The 16,593-nt window shown below is 36.2% G+C and overlaps 1 long non-coding RNA gene across 1 annotated transcript in view; it reads right to left on the bottom strand.

The window, feature by feature from the left end:
* Positions 1-16,202, bottom strand: part of LOC118721341 — a 35,609-nt gene extending 19,407 nt beyond the window's left edge. The window contains exons 1-2 of the long non-coding RNA XR_004988705.2: positions 15,831-16,202; positions 8,819-8,931 (exon numbers count right to left, since the gene is read on the bottom strand). This is a non-coding gene — a long non-coding RNA (uncharacterized LOC118721341). The remainder of the gene's footprint in view (positions 1-8,818; positions 8,932-15,830) is intronic.
* Between the last annotated feature and the right edge of the window lie 391 nt (positions 16,203-16,593).

Here is a 16,593-nt window from a genome sequence, read left to right as displayed (position 1 = left end):
AACAGGGTATTATTTTCATACTCTATCCTACATTTTGGATCTGTAAACAATGTTAACCATTTAAATCTTATAAGTCAGCATCCATTTTGTGACCACTGAAATGTTTAAGCCATCTGCTTTGTACAAATGTGGGTTCTCAGTGGTAAAGATTAGGGGGGAAAAGTGGTGCCCTTAGTTAGCTAGTTCCTTAATATGTTCTGTTAGACTTTTTTCCCCCTAAGAGTTTGATTACTTTATACTTTGTAAATTTTTTGAACAAAATACAGTTTATGGACAATTCTGCAGAACAAATAACTGAGTTTCTTCAATGATGACTTTTGTTTCATCTATACCTCTACCTTCTGCCATTCAGTTATTGGGGGGGAAAAACTTGAGACAACATTATCATTTCATACAAAATGTTTCAGTAAGTATCTCTAACAGATAAGAATCAGTTTTAAAAAATTCATAAGTGAAATAACACTTTTAAATCCAGGAAGGGCAAAAAAAATAATTATTTAATATAATCAAACTTCTAGTCAGTGCTGAGATTTTTCTGATTATTTTATCTTTTCTTTGTTTACAGTTGGTGTGTCTAAATCAAACAAGGTTCACACATTTTTTAGTGGCTTTGTCTCCTGTGTCTCTTTCAAATTTTGGGTTCCTTCTTATTCTCTTTCTTATTTTCCTTGTTATTTATTTCTTGAAGAGACTACTTGATTTGTTCTATAATTGTCCATAAAGTGGATTTTATTTAAAAAAATTACAATATACAAAGTAATCAAACTTTTAGGTTATTAAAACTGGGGGAAGAGGGTATGAGTTGTGTGACTTTCGGTGTATTATCCTCTCTAAGTAAAACTTTTCATACTAAAAGGTTATTCTTTTAAAATACCGTATATCTTAAAAGTCTAGCAGTTCAAAGTTTTTGGAAAATAATTTTAAATGTTAAATTCTATAACCTAGTTTGCTGTGGGGCATTGTTATAAATATACCTCCAGCTAAAACTGAGATGGTTTATTTAGTACTTTATGTCTCGATAATTCCAAATGTTTGCATCATTTCAATATATAACTTAGTGATTGATATGATTGCAATTATATTACACATTTAAATTATAATCTGTATCAGAAGTCTACTGCTCCCTACCTGACATCTTTTCAGCCTCACCTCAGATTCCAGTCCTGGGAACTTTCACTCACATGAGCTGACAGCATCTCATCTCAAGTGTGACCTGCTTTTGCTTTTTTCCCCTAGGGCTTCTCTGATACCTCAGCATGGGATGCCAGCATGATGCCACTTGGCCAGCATCCATGGGCAGCTGACCCTCAAAGAACGGCAGAAGAGTGACCATGTATAAACACTTCTGTCAGCCCCTGGGTGGACAAATGTGAGAGCCACACTATGTGCCTCTCAAATAATCCTGGTAAGACCATGCCATTTGCCCACAAAGGTGACCAACTTGAGAATATACCTTTGTTTTGATCTATGCAGAGCAAGAACTCCAGAACTTTGCAAAGTATCTCCCTTGAGTATTCAGCAGAGTACTGATTAGTACAGGCATGTAAGAAAACATTTTGAGCCAGGGGGAAAAACCAACCTGAAAAGTTCAGTGGTAATAGTGCCTGTTAATCACACAGGGCCAGGAAGAGTATCTGCTCTCATCACTTCTAGAAAACATCATAATCACAATGAAGTAGGAAGAGTACTCAGAAAGGTCTTACCTTGGTTGTTGTGAATAATTGGTCTAGATTAAATTATCTGGTTCTATCAAATCTTAAATATGGCACTCAAAAAGATCAAACTGTTTCTAAGTAATTCAATTGTATTTCAGAAGAAAGCTAAAGAATATGTTTGGGAAAACAAAAATATTCAGTATCCCAAAATATAAAATTCAAAATGTCTGGCACCCAGTAAAAAAATGCCAGGTATTCCAAGAAGCAGGAAAATACAATCCATAATGAGGAGAGAAAGCAATCTAATGAAATTGACACAGAACTGACACAGATGTTTGAATTAGCAGACAAGGATATAAAAATGGTTATTGGAACTGTATTCCATATGTTCAAAAGTTATGTAGAAGCATAAAAGATATTTTAAAAAATGAATCAAATTTCTAGTGATGAGAACAAAAATGTCTGAGATTAAAAAAAATACACAGGATGGAATTACAACAGATAGCATCTTGCAGAAGGAAAGATAAGTGAACTTGAAAATAAAGCAATAGAAACTGTCCAAGATAAATCATAGATAGAAAAAAGAATTTAAAAAATAAATAAAAACATCAGTGGATTGTGGGATACTTTCAATTAGTCTCACATAAGTGTATCTAAAAGAGATGTTGGGGAGACAGAAAAAGCACTTGAAAAAATAATGGCCATTTAAACCTTTGATGGAAACTTTAAATCCAAAGATCCAATAAACTCAATTAATTCCAAGCACAAGATAAATAAAGAACACAACACCCATAAAGTTTAATCATAATCTTTATGGAAATATTTTTTATCACGAATTCAATGTCTTTATTAGATCTAGAGCTATTCAGATTATCTATTTTTTCTTAAGCAACCATTGGGAGTCTGTGTCTTTCAAGGAATTGGTCCATTTCACTTAAATTGTTAATCTGGTGAATTTTACCAATCAGTAAAGGAAGAAATAATACCAATTTTGCACAAACTCTTTCAGAAAATTGAAAAGGAGAGAATACTTCCCAAATTATTATTTGGTTCCAGAATTACTCAAATACCAAACCAGAAAAAGACATTATAAGCAAAGAAAATGATAAACCAATCACATTTATGAGCAAAGATACAAAAATTCTAAACAATATTTTACCCAAACAAATGAAACAATACCAAAAAAGGTAATATATCATTAACAAGTACAACTTGTTTCATGAATGCAAAGCTGGTTTAACATATAAAACTAATCAATGTAATTTACCATATTAAACTATAAAAGAAACCTATGATCATCTCAAGAGATGCAGGAAAGGCACTTAACAAATCCATATCCAAAGGCACTAATCAAAACTCCCAGTAAACTAATAATAGAAGGAAAATTCCTCAACTTCATGAAGAGCATCTATGAAAGACCTGTAACTAACAGCATCCTTAATCCTTAATGGTAAAAAATTAAATGTCTTCCTCCTGAGTTTATAAATAAAACAAAAATGTTTGCTCTGCCACGCCTATTCAGCATTACATTATGGAGGTTCTAGCCAGTAAAATATAGTAAGAAAAGTAAATAAATGGCATTCAAATTAGAATGGGAGAAAAAAAATGTATTCGCAGACAACATGTCCTCTATGTAGACAAGCCAATGGAATCTATGAAAAAGCTACTAGAACTATTGAGTTTTAGCAAGATTACAAGATAAAAGATCAATATACAAAAATCAAATTTTACTTTTATGTATTGAAACAAAAAATTAGAAATTAAATTAAAAAAACACATAATTCATAATAGCATAAAATATGAATTACTTAGGAATAAAACGGACAAAAGATTTACAAAACCTTTTTACTAAAAAGTACAAAATATTGCTGAAAGAAATGAAAGAAGACCCAAATAAATGAAGAAATATATTGTGTTGGTAGAGATATCCAATGCAGTTAAGATGTCAATTTTCCCCAAATTGGTCTATAGATTTAATAGATTCAGAATCCCATCAGACTTCTCTTTTACAGAAATTGGTAGGTTGATTGTAAAATTCTTATGGAATTGCAAAGAACATAAAATAATCAACTGATCTTTGGAAGAGAAGAATAAAGTCTTTATACCAAAAACTTTTTTTTACAGCTAATTAATCATGACAGTATGCTCATGACTGGCATAAAGATATAAAAACAGATCAATGGAAAAGAAAACAGTCCAGAAATAAATCTGTGTATATATACACAACTGATTTTCTACAAAGATGCCAAGGCAATTCTGTGCAGAAAGGATACTATTCAACAATTGGTGCTGGAGCAACAGAATACCCAAATGCAAAAAATGCATATGGTCCACAGCTTTTACCCTATGCACAAACTAAAAAAAAGAATCATACACCTAAATGTAAATCCTAAAACCATAGAGCTCTGAAGGAAAAACATTTCCTAGATAGGACACCATAAGCATAATCCATTACACAAACAAACAAAAAAAGATAAATTGTACTCCATTAGCATTATTAGTCCTACTTGTTTTTTAAAAATATATATTTTATCTTTATTGTTGAAAGTATTACCGATGTCCCCATTGATCCATTTTAGCCAGCACCTGCCCTGCAACTCCAGGACCTTTCCACACTATTGTCTTGTTCTACTGAAGAACACTATTAAGGACATAAGAGAAAGCCACAGACCAGGAGAAAATATTTGCAAATTGTAAATCTCATAAAGAACTTATATCTAGAATCTAGAAAGTATACTTAAAACTAATAATAAGAAAACAACTAATAAAATGAACAAAAGATTTGAACAAACACTTCACTAAAATATACATATAGTAAATAAGCACATGAAAAGATGCTCAGAATCCTTAGTTATTAAAGAAATGCAAATTAACATCATATTACTACATATGCATTAGAATGACCAAAACTGAAAAGAAGACCCCAAACTGAAAAGAATGACCATATCAAGGATTGGTGAGGTATTGGAGGACCTGGAATTGCTGGCGGATATGAAAACTATGGAAACATTTTATTTTTTTTATTTTTTATTTTTTTTAAAATATATTTTATTGATTTTTTACAGAGAGGAAGAGAGAGGGATAGAGAGTTAGAAACATCAATGAGAGAGAATCATCGATCAGCTGCCTCTTGCACACCCCCTACTGAGGATGTGCCCTCAACCCAGGTACATGTCCCTGACAGAAATCCAACCCGGGATCTTTCAGTCCGCAGGCCTATGCTCTATCCATTGAGCCAAAGGGGTTTCGGCTATGGAAACATTTTAGAAGACTGTTTGGCATCTTGTTAAAAAGTTAAACACAAACTTACTATTTTCCAGCCATTCCACTCCTAGGTAGAAATGAAAGCATACAGGGTAGGGCAAAAGTGGGTTTAGTGTTGTGAGTACACACCACACAAATTTTATGCTTGTATTATTATTTATTAATAATTGCATGATTTTCCATGCAAACAACTGTAAATCTACTTTTGCCCTGCCCCTGACTGTACATAGAGACTTGTCCACAAATATTCATAGAAGCTTTATTTGTAATAGTCAAAACAAAGAAACAACCTAAAATTCCATCAACAGGTGAATGGACAAATAACATATGCTTTAGCTATCCAATGAAATACTGCTCAGAAATATAAATAAATGAACTATTGATTAGTGCAACAATAAGAATGAATCTCAGATTAGCTAAACTGAGTGAACAAAGCCAGACAATAAGACAGCATGTGCTGTATACTTCTATGCATATAAAACTCCAGAAAATCCAAACTAATCTATAGTAATAGAAAAAAGACCACTGGTTGTCAGAGGAAGAGGGAGAGGGAGGAAAAGGAGGGACTACTGAGGGTGAGAGGACATTTGGTGAGTCACTGACATGCTTGATTAAACTCCCTTGATTATGTCAGTGACATGCATTTACTCATAGGTCAAAACCCAAACTGTCCACTTTACATGTAGTTTATTGCTTGTCAGTTATATCTCAGTAAAGCTATTAAAACTATCACTGAACTCGCCGAAACCGGTTTGGCTCAATGGATAGAGCGTCGGCTTGGGGACTGAAAGGTCCCGGGTTCGATTCTGGTCAAGGGCATGTACCTTGGTTGCGGGCATATTCTCAGTAGGGGGTGTGCAAGAGGCAGCTTATCGATGATTCTCTCTTATCGATGTTTCTAACTCTCTATCTCTCTTCCTTCCTCTCTGTACAAAATCAATAAAATATATATTTTTAAAAACAAACAAAAAACAAAACAAAAAAAAAAAACTACTATCACGGAACTCAATTCTGTTTACCTTTTTTATAGCCCCAAATTATCCTTAATTAAACTTTGCTTTCTGTTGCCCAATAGCTCTCAGATAATTACTTTTCATTTGAAATTCTAGAAAAGAATGACCTAGCTCACAAAGGCCTTAAGGATGTTGCCAGTGCTGCCTAACTATTAATAAAATATAAGACTATTTCTATAGTTTAGTTTTTATGTTTCATTATTTTCATATCAGGCTAAGCAATGAATATAAATCAATCGCTTTTAAATTATGGCTGGAATATATCTTTCCAGGAGCTTAAGAGTCACCAACTTATATAAACTACGTGCCTGAAAGACAAGATACTTTGTACATATTAGTTTCATTCACTCATTTATTCAAAAAAAGGATAATTGTTGAATCTCCAGTATATTCCAAGCACTGTGATTGAGTGCCTACTATTGTATATACTAGGCACTGTGCTTAATACTTAGTCCTTAATAAAAATTCTTTCATTCAGATATTTATTATTATCAATTTGCAGATTAGCAAAGTGAGGAACAAAGATGTTAAATACTTGCCTAATTTTACTAGTACTTATCTAGGATACAAAAAATTTTCCTATACAAAAATAAAAAATTCCTTCCTCCTAGTAATTGACAGGTCTTTCTCTGGTTTGGGGAAAAGAACACGTAACAGATACACACATGGACGTGGGTGTGGGTGTGGGTGTGGACACTCGCGCGTGCGCACGCGTACATCCACATCCACATCCACACACACACACACACACACACACACACACACACACACAGTTTTTGAAAGAACTTTGCAATATTTTTTTAGTTGTGTCACTTCACTCCCAGGCACATTTTCGTTCATTTTACACTGTAGTTTCAAGCTTGTTATAGGTTCAAACTCTGTCTTGTGAGGTGAGGTGGCCAAGAATATAGAGGAGATTGGTTAGCAAATGTCAATAATGTACTTCAAAGGGGCTGGGATATATAAATTGAAAGTTGTTATTCTTCCTGTAATAGAAGAATTGGTTGAAATGTTGAATTTCCTTTAATGAAAGTTTTTAATACCTTTCATTGGTAAAATGGGTTACTGCCAAAGAAGTCTAAACAACCAGTGGTTTGGTGGATGGTAAGGGTTTCTGCAATAACACCTGAACAGCGGGAGGTGCAGGTAGTTTTCAAAGTAAAATAGGACTGAAAGCAAAGGGTCATGCACCTTGCAGTAAGGTGAGATATCAGTTATGCCCCATGGGCTGTTCAAAGAGGCACAGCAGATGTAAAGAAGGGGAAGCTGGAATGGAGCCACATAACACATGCCTTCATTTCATTCATGGAGCACAGAGCAGATGGCCCCTTACTTTGATGAATGATCAGAAGGGAAGCCCATGGATTCATAGAGAATAGGAGCGTACAAAGGCTTTTAGGGACCATGTGTCCAGGAGAGCTCCAGATGGAGTGGTTAGCTCCCTCTTCTCACTCTCAGATCAAAATCCAGCATAAAATCCTAAGGACTGGCCACAGATAGCATCAAATGGTAGATGGTATGAAATGAATGCCTCCTCTTCATCAAGCTTCCATTCTTTTTGCTCTCTTTGTCCCAAACATTTCTTCTCTCCAAAAATACTTGCTTTCTGTACAATCTGAACCCAGCTCTCCTTCGGACTCTGCTCAACTCCACATCTCTAGTTTTCTTAGTCCACAGTGATAGTTTCCTCCTAATTCCCAAATTACTCAGTTTATATCAGCCATTGTTTCTTTAATGAATAATACATGTAACCTATGATATTTTTATTTATAGATAAACTTCAGGATTTAAGTAACTTGAAGTCTAAAGCCATTTTTTAATTCATTAAACTTCTGCTGAGCACAGTGCCTAGACTATAGGAGATGTTACTATATTTTTTGTGCCAATAAAAGTTGTAATAGAGATTTCTTGGCACTTTCAGTATTAAAAAAAAAATCAGATTGATAGCTCCTGAGAACAGATTGAAATTGAGAAACACTGCCCTCTGAGAAAAGCCATATGGAGAGCCTGGACTATTTGGAAATGATAATAAATATGCTGTATATGTCAGGTATTTCATGTACAATTGGCAAAGACCCATCCAAATAAGAGAGCATCTTTGGATGCGATGAGGAAAATAAATAGCCCCAAATTGGGGACAACTGGCAGTTCCTGGCCCTCCTATTACTCTTGATAATGTTCTTTTGTTCATTAAGACTTTTTGGTTCGCTAGTGACACAAATCAACTCTAACTGGCTTGTGCAATAAGAGAATTCCTTCTTTCACAAAGTCTGGAGCATACTTAAGTCAGAGAACTGACAGAAGAGCCTCAGGGTCTTTAACCAGAACCAAAGTCACAGATTCCTCTATCTCCACTTGACTTTATTCAGCAAGCATATTCTCTCCATATATCTATTAGCAACCCCAATAAGCACCATATAGTCTTGGAAACCTCAGTGAATAGATTAGTCCCAGGGAAAGATTAAGAATAACATTTTTCAGATCATGTGCCCCCTTGAGACAATCATAGTAACCAGTGAGATGTAGACCCGGAATACCCACCTGATAACTCTGTGGCCAGGAGACAGTGTTTGTTACAGGAGAGGAGAAACAGAAAGCTTATTTTTCCAACAAAAATAACAACCTTTCACAGGCTGATACAGGTGTGGCATTTACCAATGACCTCTTTTCAGCTAGGCTGGGACAGTGTATTGCTCACTTTCAGATATCACTGATACTCTGAGGGGTATCCAATTTCCCAAGATTCTGTGAGCAACGTGAGTCTCTAGGTTACCTAGGAACCTCTAGAATACAAGTCTATTCAGGAAGAAGATTAAGTAATTCTGTTAATGATGCCTGACAACAGTGGTTATCAGGATGGTACCAGAAAGAAATATATTTCCTTACCTTGAAGCTGCTGGAAGTCCTATAGAGCGGACACACAGGTCACATGAGGAGTAGTAAGGGAACATATGTCATGGAGGCATCATTCCTTTTGAACTGTCACACTGATGACATATCTGCTGAAGAATGTGTAAAGACAAATGAAAAGCAGTCTAATCTTTTTGGTTCTCATTGCCTGAAAAAAAATGTTCTTGCTACCATCACATTTAAAACAGCGATTTTCAGCCACTGTGCAATAAGAATTTTTAAAACATGCAATACCTGACTATTCAGTCAGGGGCACTGACCTCCTTTCCCTTACATTATCTAATAAAAAATGACAACAGCCAACACAACAATAGTTACCAGGTGTAAATGAATAAATGTTTTCCCTTTTTTTTGTCAGATCAGCAAAAAATTATATTCTTTGGTGTTCTGAATTTTAGTAATTAGTTTAATGTATACCTTGAGTTGAAAAAGTTTGAAAATTGCAGTGTTAAAAGATAGCAAACATTCTAGAGAAAGTATGAATAGCTTCAAACATACTAAGATAGTCCTTTTTATAAAATTTACTTTTCCAAAGATTAAAAAACCATGCCAAACTGATTGAAGACCCCAGTTGAGAACATTAAAACATTTATTGTGCAGCATTGTAACTTGTATCTGAAAAAATAAGCATTTGACCATGTTCACTTCTAAGCATATACAACTGTCATGGAAGAAACAATTAAGAAATTCGCTTTTGCATCCCATTGGAGGCTCACTTCTGTTTTGGAGAAGTACCCTAGCTATGGGGTAGCCCCTCCATTGGCTGTTACTCTGTTTCTTGGCTTCTTAGATAGAAACCTCTGTCTCAAACTAAATCATTCCATCTTTAACCATGCTGTAAGCAAAAGTTTGTCAGCTGAGATAGTTTCCTAGCTGTTACACACATGTTCAAACCAAAAAAATAAAAAATTGAATTGTTATGATTCATTCTTATCTGAATGGGTCTCCTAATAAAAGATTACTCTGAGTTTCTGCCTACTTGCTTTGGGGCCTCCTTCCAGAAGCTTATCTTCCTAAACCCCTTTATTCTCAGCAACCCAGAGCTTCCCACGGTTTCTATTCAGAGGTTTCAACTTTGTTAGTTTCTAAGAAAGTTTAAAGTCTACCCATCACCTGAATCTTTTCCCTCCATGTCTGTGCACTATGAGGCAGATGTAGTGTTAAATTGCTACCCCATTTATCAAACAGTGACCCCTCCTTGGGACTCCATGATGCTCTAAATCACAGTCTAAATGGCCGCATTTTTGTTAATTAGTCAAGATTAAAGAAAGAAATGACTGATTTAAGAAAAGTATTTATATCTATCAGCCTCAAAATTCAGAAGTAATGACTGAAAGCTATTATAGAAAGTCTGAAAGGGGTTATAATTCTTAGGCTTCGATTTTTAAATATATATTTTATTTTCTTACAGAGAGGAAGGGAGAGGGAAAGGGATAAAGAGTTAGAAACATCGATGAGAGAGAAACATCAATCAGTTGCCTCCTACACACTCCTTACTGGGGATGTGCCCACAACCAAGGTACATGCCCTTAACCGGAATCAAACCTGGGACCCTTCATTCCACAAGCCAATGCTCTATCCACTGAGCAAAACTGGTTAGGGCTGATTTTTTTTTTAAAATCCTAAAATTCCATGGAGTGTTCTCCAAATTATTAAAAAGCTCTTTTAAGGAAGTGAAACTCAATGAGCTATTTCTGTACTCTTTTCTCATTCCTTGACTGAAAAAAAAAAAGTATTTTTCTCATTATATGAATAAAACTTCCTCTGGAGTATTTTCTCCTTCCCTTTATTGAAATACTAGTGGCTCGGTGAACAAAATTCATGCACGAAGTGGGGAGAGGGTTACCTCAGCCCAACCTGCACCATCTCTAATCGGACATCCCTCTTACAATTTGGGACTGCTGGCTCCTAACCATTCACCCGCCTGCCTGCCTGATCATCCCTGCCTCTGCCTGCCTGATTGCTCCTAACCTCTCTGCCTGCCTGCCTGCCTGCCTGCTCGCCCCTAACTGCCCTCCCCTGCCTGCTTGGTTGTCCCAACTGACCTCCCCTGCTGGCCTGATCTCGCCCCCAACGGCCCTCCCCTGACAGCCTGATCTCATCCCCAACTGCTCTCCCCTGCTGGCCAGTTTGGTTCTGATGGGTCAATTTCTATGCCAGTCAGCATCAAAAGCTCCGCCTCCTAGGCAGCCATTGGCTCCTCATAGTTCACACAGATTTTGTTCTGATTGGTCAGTTTCTATGCCAGTCAGTGTCTCTGGGCCTATCTCTGTGCATGAGCAGAGAGGCAGAGCTGGTCAGCAACCCCAGCAGAAGCCTGGAGAGAAACAGAGGCGTAGCTGCTGGCAAAGCCAGGAGAGAAAGAGAGGCAATGGCTGATCAACAGCTGCCACGTAGGCTGTGGATCAGATCCTGGCTTTCTCTTCAGGCCTCTCTCTGGGCCTGATGTGCAGTCAGTGCTGGGTTGCTGCACCCGCACCAGTGGCAGTCAGTGCTGCCTCACCACGGCAACCCAGCATTGACTCCAGGACTGTCTTCTGGTTGGCCGAGCCTTTAGTCGTTTTGGACATTACGGACCCTGGGCTTTTAAATATTAGGATACAGGAATCATCAATGTACAACTTCATCCATATTCTTAAAGTAAACATGGTCATGTAATGAGGAACCAGATCCAAAACAAGAAATCATCCCAACCCTTAAAAACCCCTTGTGCTTCTTTCCAGTAATTCTCTACCCTGGGAAACAACATTCTGCCTTCTATCATATGTATTTTGGCCCTTTTTTTTTGGAAATGCATATCCCTGTTCAATATATATTCTTTGTATCTTTCTTCTTTCACTCAACATAATGTTGAGATTAACCCATGTAGTTTGATTATTATTGTTGCTATTTAGTACTTTCTACATACAAAGCACAATCTATTTGTCCATTCTGTTATTGATGGACATTTGTTTTTGTTGTTGTTGTTGTTGTTGTTTTTCTTTTCAGTTTTGGCTTGACTATACAGTTCTACTATATTTCTTCCTGTATTCTCATGCCTCTTTCAGAATTATTTCTCTTCTACATGAAGAACTCCCATTACAATTACCTTTCGTGAAATTCTACTGATAATGAAGAATCTTGGTATTTAAATGTCTTTATTTAACCTGAACTTTGAAAGACAATATTATTAGATACAGAATTTGAGGTAGGAAATTCCTTTCATTCAGCTATTTGAATATGATTTCCATTATTTACCAGCTTCCATAATTTTAACTGAGACATCAGTTGCTTTCTTACAGTTTCTTTGAAATAAAAATTATTTTTAACTAACTTTGAGGTTTTTCTCCTTCTCCTTGCTTTCAGTCAGTAGCTTTATTATGATTTTCATTCATGTAATTTTCTTCATATTTTGCTACTTGGCATTCATAACACTTCTTAAGTATTGGCTGGATATTTTTCAGCAGTTTTAAAAAATTATCAGCCATTATCTCTTCAAATATTGCATCTGCCCCATTCTCTCTCCTAGAATTGCACTTACATTGTCCTATATCTGTTATCTCAGTATTTTCCTTTGTCTCGCTATAAAGGGATATATTTTATTCTGGATAATTTTTACCTTCCAATTCACTAACTATATCTTGTCTATGTCTAATCTGCTATTAAATCCATCTACTTATTTTTAAAAATTAATCATTGTATTTTTTTATTCTAGAATCCCAATTCAATTATTTTTACAGATTCTCTTTCTTAAAAAATTTTTCATCATAGCTATTTAAAAGCCCATGTCTGATAACTCTAATAAATGTTTTCTATAGGTCTATTTCATCCCCCATCCCCACCCTGAATGTTTTTTCACTTCACTTTTGACCATTTGACCTTCTCTAATGGAAAGGCTAATAATATTTTATTAAATGCTAGTGTTAAGAATATAATATTTTTAAACAGTTTTAAATTTTTGTTGAGATCAATTTCCTGAACAGGGTATTTTCTTTGCTTTGTAGGTCATTTTATTCTAATCTGTGGGACTAAAATGACTTTAGAGTTTGTTTCAGTTTCTGAGGGGCTGAATTCATTCTTACTTCTAATTTGTAATCCTTTGGGGGGGGGGGGGTCCCAAATGAATGTCTAATTATTTAGCATATCCTTAACACCTTCACAAACTCCAATTCTAATTTTTGTTCCTTCAATTTCATAAAACTGCTAAAAGCTGCCCTCAGTTTCTCAATTTCTTGGCTCCTTTTAAAGTTGGAAATAGCTTGATAGGAAAAACAGCTCCAAATGTTAGGTTCATCTCTTTGTTCTATTATTTTGAAGTTATTGGTGCCTTACACCTCTCCAATGTCATCACAATTATTTTTTTAATTTATCCAGATGTTAAGTTGCTATTGTAGGAGTGTTGGTCAGGTAGAAGCTATTCAGTCATAGTTGGAAGGGAAAATTAATACTCCTCTAGAGATTATCATCTTAACATTGATCATATCTAGACTGACCTGAGCAATTTCTAATAGAGTGTTTAATTTATTAACATTAAGGAATGACAAGGTTCAAATTAATACTTAGAAATAATACTTAAGAAAAAAGTCTTTTAAAAGCAACACTAAATATGAGTTCTTATTCAGATTGCTAATGGGCACTTACTTTTAAATTTAAACTCTTTACATATTTCGCTCTTAAATAATGCAATGATGAACATCTATGGATATATACTTTTATGTCATGATGTCCTGAGTAAACTTCTAAAGGCATATTTTCTTGGTCAAAGTTATGAACATTTTTAAAGCTCTGCCACATTTTGGCCTATTGTCTCTAGAAAGATTCGGCTATTACGTGGTAATAATTAAACTTAATTTTCTGTGTATCTAAAACTTTGTATTTTTTTAATTTTAGAAGAGACAGGAAAATATTTTTATCCTGGAAAATACTTTTCCCTACCCATCCAGCTATAAATTTTTATAACGAAAATTTTTATTTTATTCTTCACACACAGCAAAAGATTTCTTTGAGCATTATTCAAAATACGTCAAATTTCATCTATAAAAGGCCATTTATTCCTGGCAACATGTTTGAATTTATAATATCAAAAAGAGGGTTCCCCAGAAATTCACGTTATAACCTTAAATGCTTTAATAATTGCTGAAGTACAAGGCTTGTGAGCAAAGACTAACAATCAGAAATATATTTAGAATTTTGCACATAGTTTGTGTGACATGACAGTGTTCATGCTCTTCTGTTGTCACCCACTGGAAAGCTCCATTGGAGATGTTTAATACGGGTCAATATATGGCTTGGTTCATTCACATAAAGTAGAAAAAACTTGGGTTCTGCACTTTGGAATGACAGGACCAAACATCGTGTGACTACCTCTTTAAAAGCTAAAGAATAGGGGGTGGCTGATTTCAAATTACCAGAGACGTCTATTATGAAGTGCTGAAAGGGGAAAGAAAAACAAATAATAAAGTTACAAAACAAAGTTTATTTTATCAAAATTAAAACCGCTTCCTTCTCTGCACTTCAGAGTAACCTTGAGATGGAATGGGCTGAGGATTACATTGCTATAATCCCTTAGCAGTTAGTTCCACAGCAGGGGGTGCTGCTATGGACAAAATTATAGGGTTAGGAATGTTCACAATTCAGTGACCTGATTGGCTGACTATTCCTCAGGGCTCTTGAATCAAATATTTATACATCTAAATGGGAGCAAAGAAAGGAAAATGGTTCATAAAGAGAGTCCCAGAGCATGTATTATTGAAATAACAGATGGAATATTATATTTTTGAAACATTCTTTCTATAAAGAAGTCTTTTGAAGTGTGTTTTGGTAGGATAAGCTGAGCCAAGAGTGTTGGAGAGAGACAGAAAAAAAATGGTTTTATTTTCAAATGGTTGGTGTCAGCAGTGTACTAAGTTAGCACTTCCCCAAAACAGCACGTCTCAAATGCACTGCGGGGCAACGTGTTTGCAAAGTCTCTGCTTTGCATGGACGTCCCAGGGGAGGAATCATTCAGAAAACACTTACTTGTTGCTGCTCACTTTGTGCCTAGTCTCCCAGACCTTGACCTCTGAAATCTCTGCCGAGGGGGGATGGCCCCTACCTACTGATTTTCCATGTTTCCTAAACTGACTGAAACCTAAGCTAACATTCAGGACATTGTCTCATAAAAGCTAGTGGCCACCTATTAGCTGAGATTTTTGGTAACAAGCAGATTAAGATTGTGAATTTTACGCCACATGGGCAATATTGCTGAGTCATCTAGTCGGGGTTTAAGAATAAAAATGGAAACATGTAATATAAGGCAAAAAGCAGGAAAGCCAGGCAGAAGGCCAAATGAAAAATGTATCATATTTGCTTTATTTTCCTCTACGTGGGAGCCTGAATCCATGACAGACTCAATAGTTCAGGATTCTGTTGTCTTTCCAGGAAAAATACCCCATTACTAAGCAATCAGTTAAAAAGCTCCATGGCCAGTCCAACTTCTCCGTCATTTAGCTCTCAGGACATGGTTCAGGACATGCTAGTCTCAGCTGTGGACTCGATGTGCTATATGATGATGAAATTTATGCATGACAAATGGCAGTTATTCTAGCCAAGGAAAGGAAGAATTCACAGGAACACAATTATTTTGACTTTATATCCAGGCATGATCTCTATCCATGACAGGGATCTGAATGTAATTCCTGGTTAAGCTATTGTTATGGGGTACAAAAGAAAGAGTATCCTGGGACAAGGGGTAATGCTTATGATGTAATAAATAAAGGAAGTTTATTCCTGTTGGAGCCTAAGCTATTGATATTTGCTGACTGGGTGATCCATGTATTGATATGAGTTTTATGATTTGTTTTTTTGTACAGGCCCTGAACATCAAACAATAGCCAGTTGGCAAAGGGTAAAAAGCCAGTAACCTATGGTTTCTGAAAAAATCAGTGTACAATCAGATAGCAACCTCTATCTATAGCCAAAAGAAGGAGGCTATAAGAGAAAAAAGAGAAAGCAACTTGTTTCCACCCACCTGTGGGGCCACATCAGAGCAAAGTAAGCAATGGCTCCTTGGGCGATAGCATCTGCTCAGGGAGTTGACTCAGAGAGTGTCAGAAGCTCAGGGATCCAGCGGCAGCAGAAAGGACTCTTGGCAGATCTGCTTCCTGAACCTCTTTTGATCACAGGGCTCAGGCTTGGAAAGGTTTTCACCAGTCTTGTGGTTTCCTGGTCGTGCGTCAATACATTCTGGCTGAAATACTTCACTTCCTTCGGGCCAGCCCCTCCACCAATGGCTCCTGGCTCCATGGTTTACTCTCTTCAGCTTTGAACTAGACTCCAAGGACACTGCTGGCTGCAGCAAGAACCTTGAATGAGAGGCCTACAGCCGGATGGGAGCCCTCCCCTCTTTGCAACGGGGATCCTAAGTGGGGAAAAAATAGGTTTAATAGAATCACACCAAAAGTCCTTGTGTAGAATATTATATGTGGTTCCCACACAATTTCTTTTAAAAGACAGTGTGCAATAGAATCACCTGGACAACTGGTTAAATTATAGAAGTTCCCAGTACAGTCTCAGGCCTTTTAAACCAGAATCTCTGAGTGAATACTGGGAGTCAGTGTTTTTAACAATCTCCTTCACAATTCTGACACACAGACACTGCCTACTATTATAGACCCAATTTCATAAATTAGGAAACTCAGGCTCAGAAAAACAGGTCCTAACCACAGAATGTTCCTGTGTGCTTCGACCCCATGGATATCTCTAAACAGGACATATTCTGCTACATAGGACTC

This window comes from Pipistrellus kuhlii, unplaced genomic scaffold (assembly GCF_014108245.1).
Source record: "Pipistrellus kuhlii isolate mPipKuh1 unplaced genomic scaffold, mPipKuh1.p scaffold_m20_p_18, whole genome shotgun sequence".
In the NCBI taxonomy this organism is placed as follows: domain Eukaryota; kingdom Metazoa; phylum Chordata; class Mammalia; order Chiroptera; family Vespertilionidae; genus Pipistrellus; species Pipistrellus kuhlii.
This window is presented reverse-complemented; position numbering and strand designations above follow the sequence as displayed.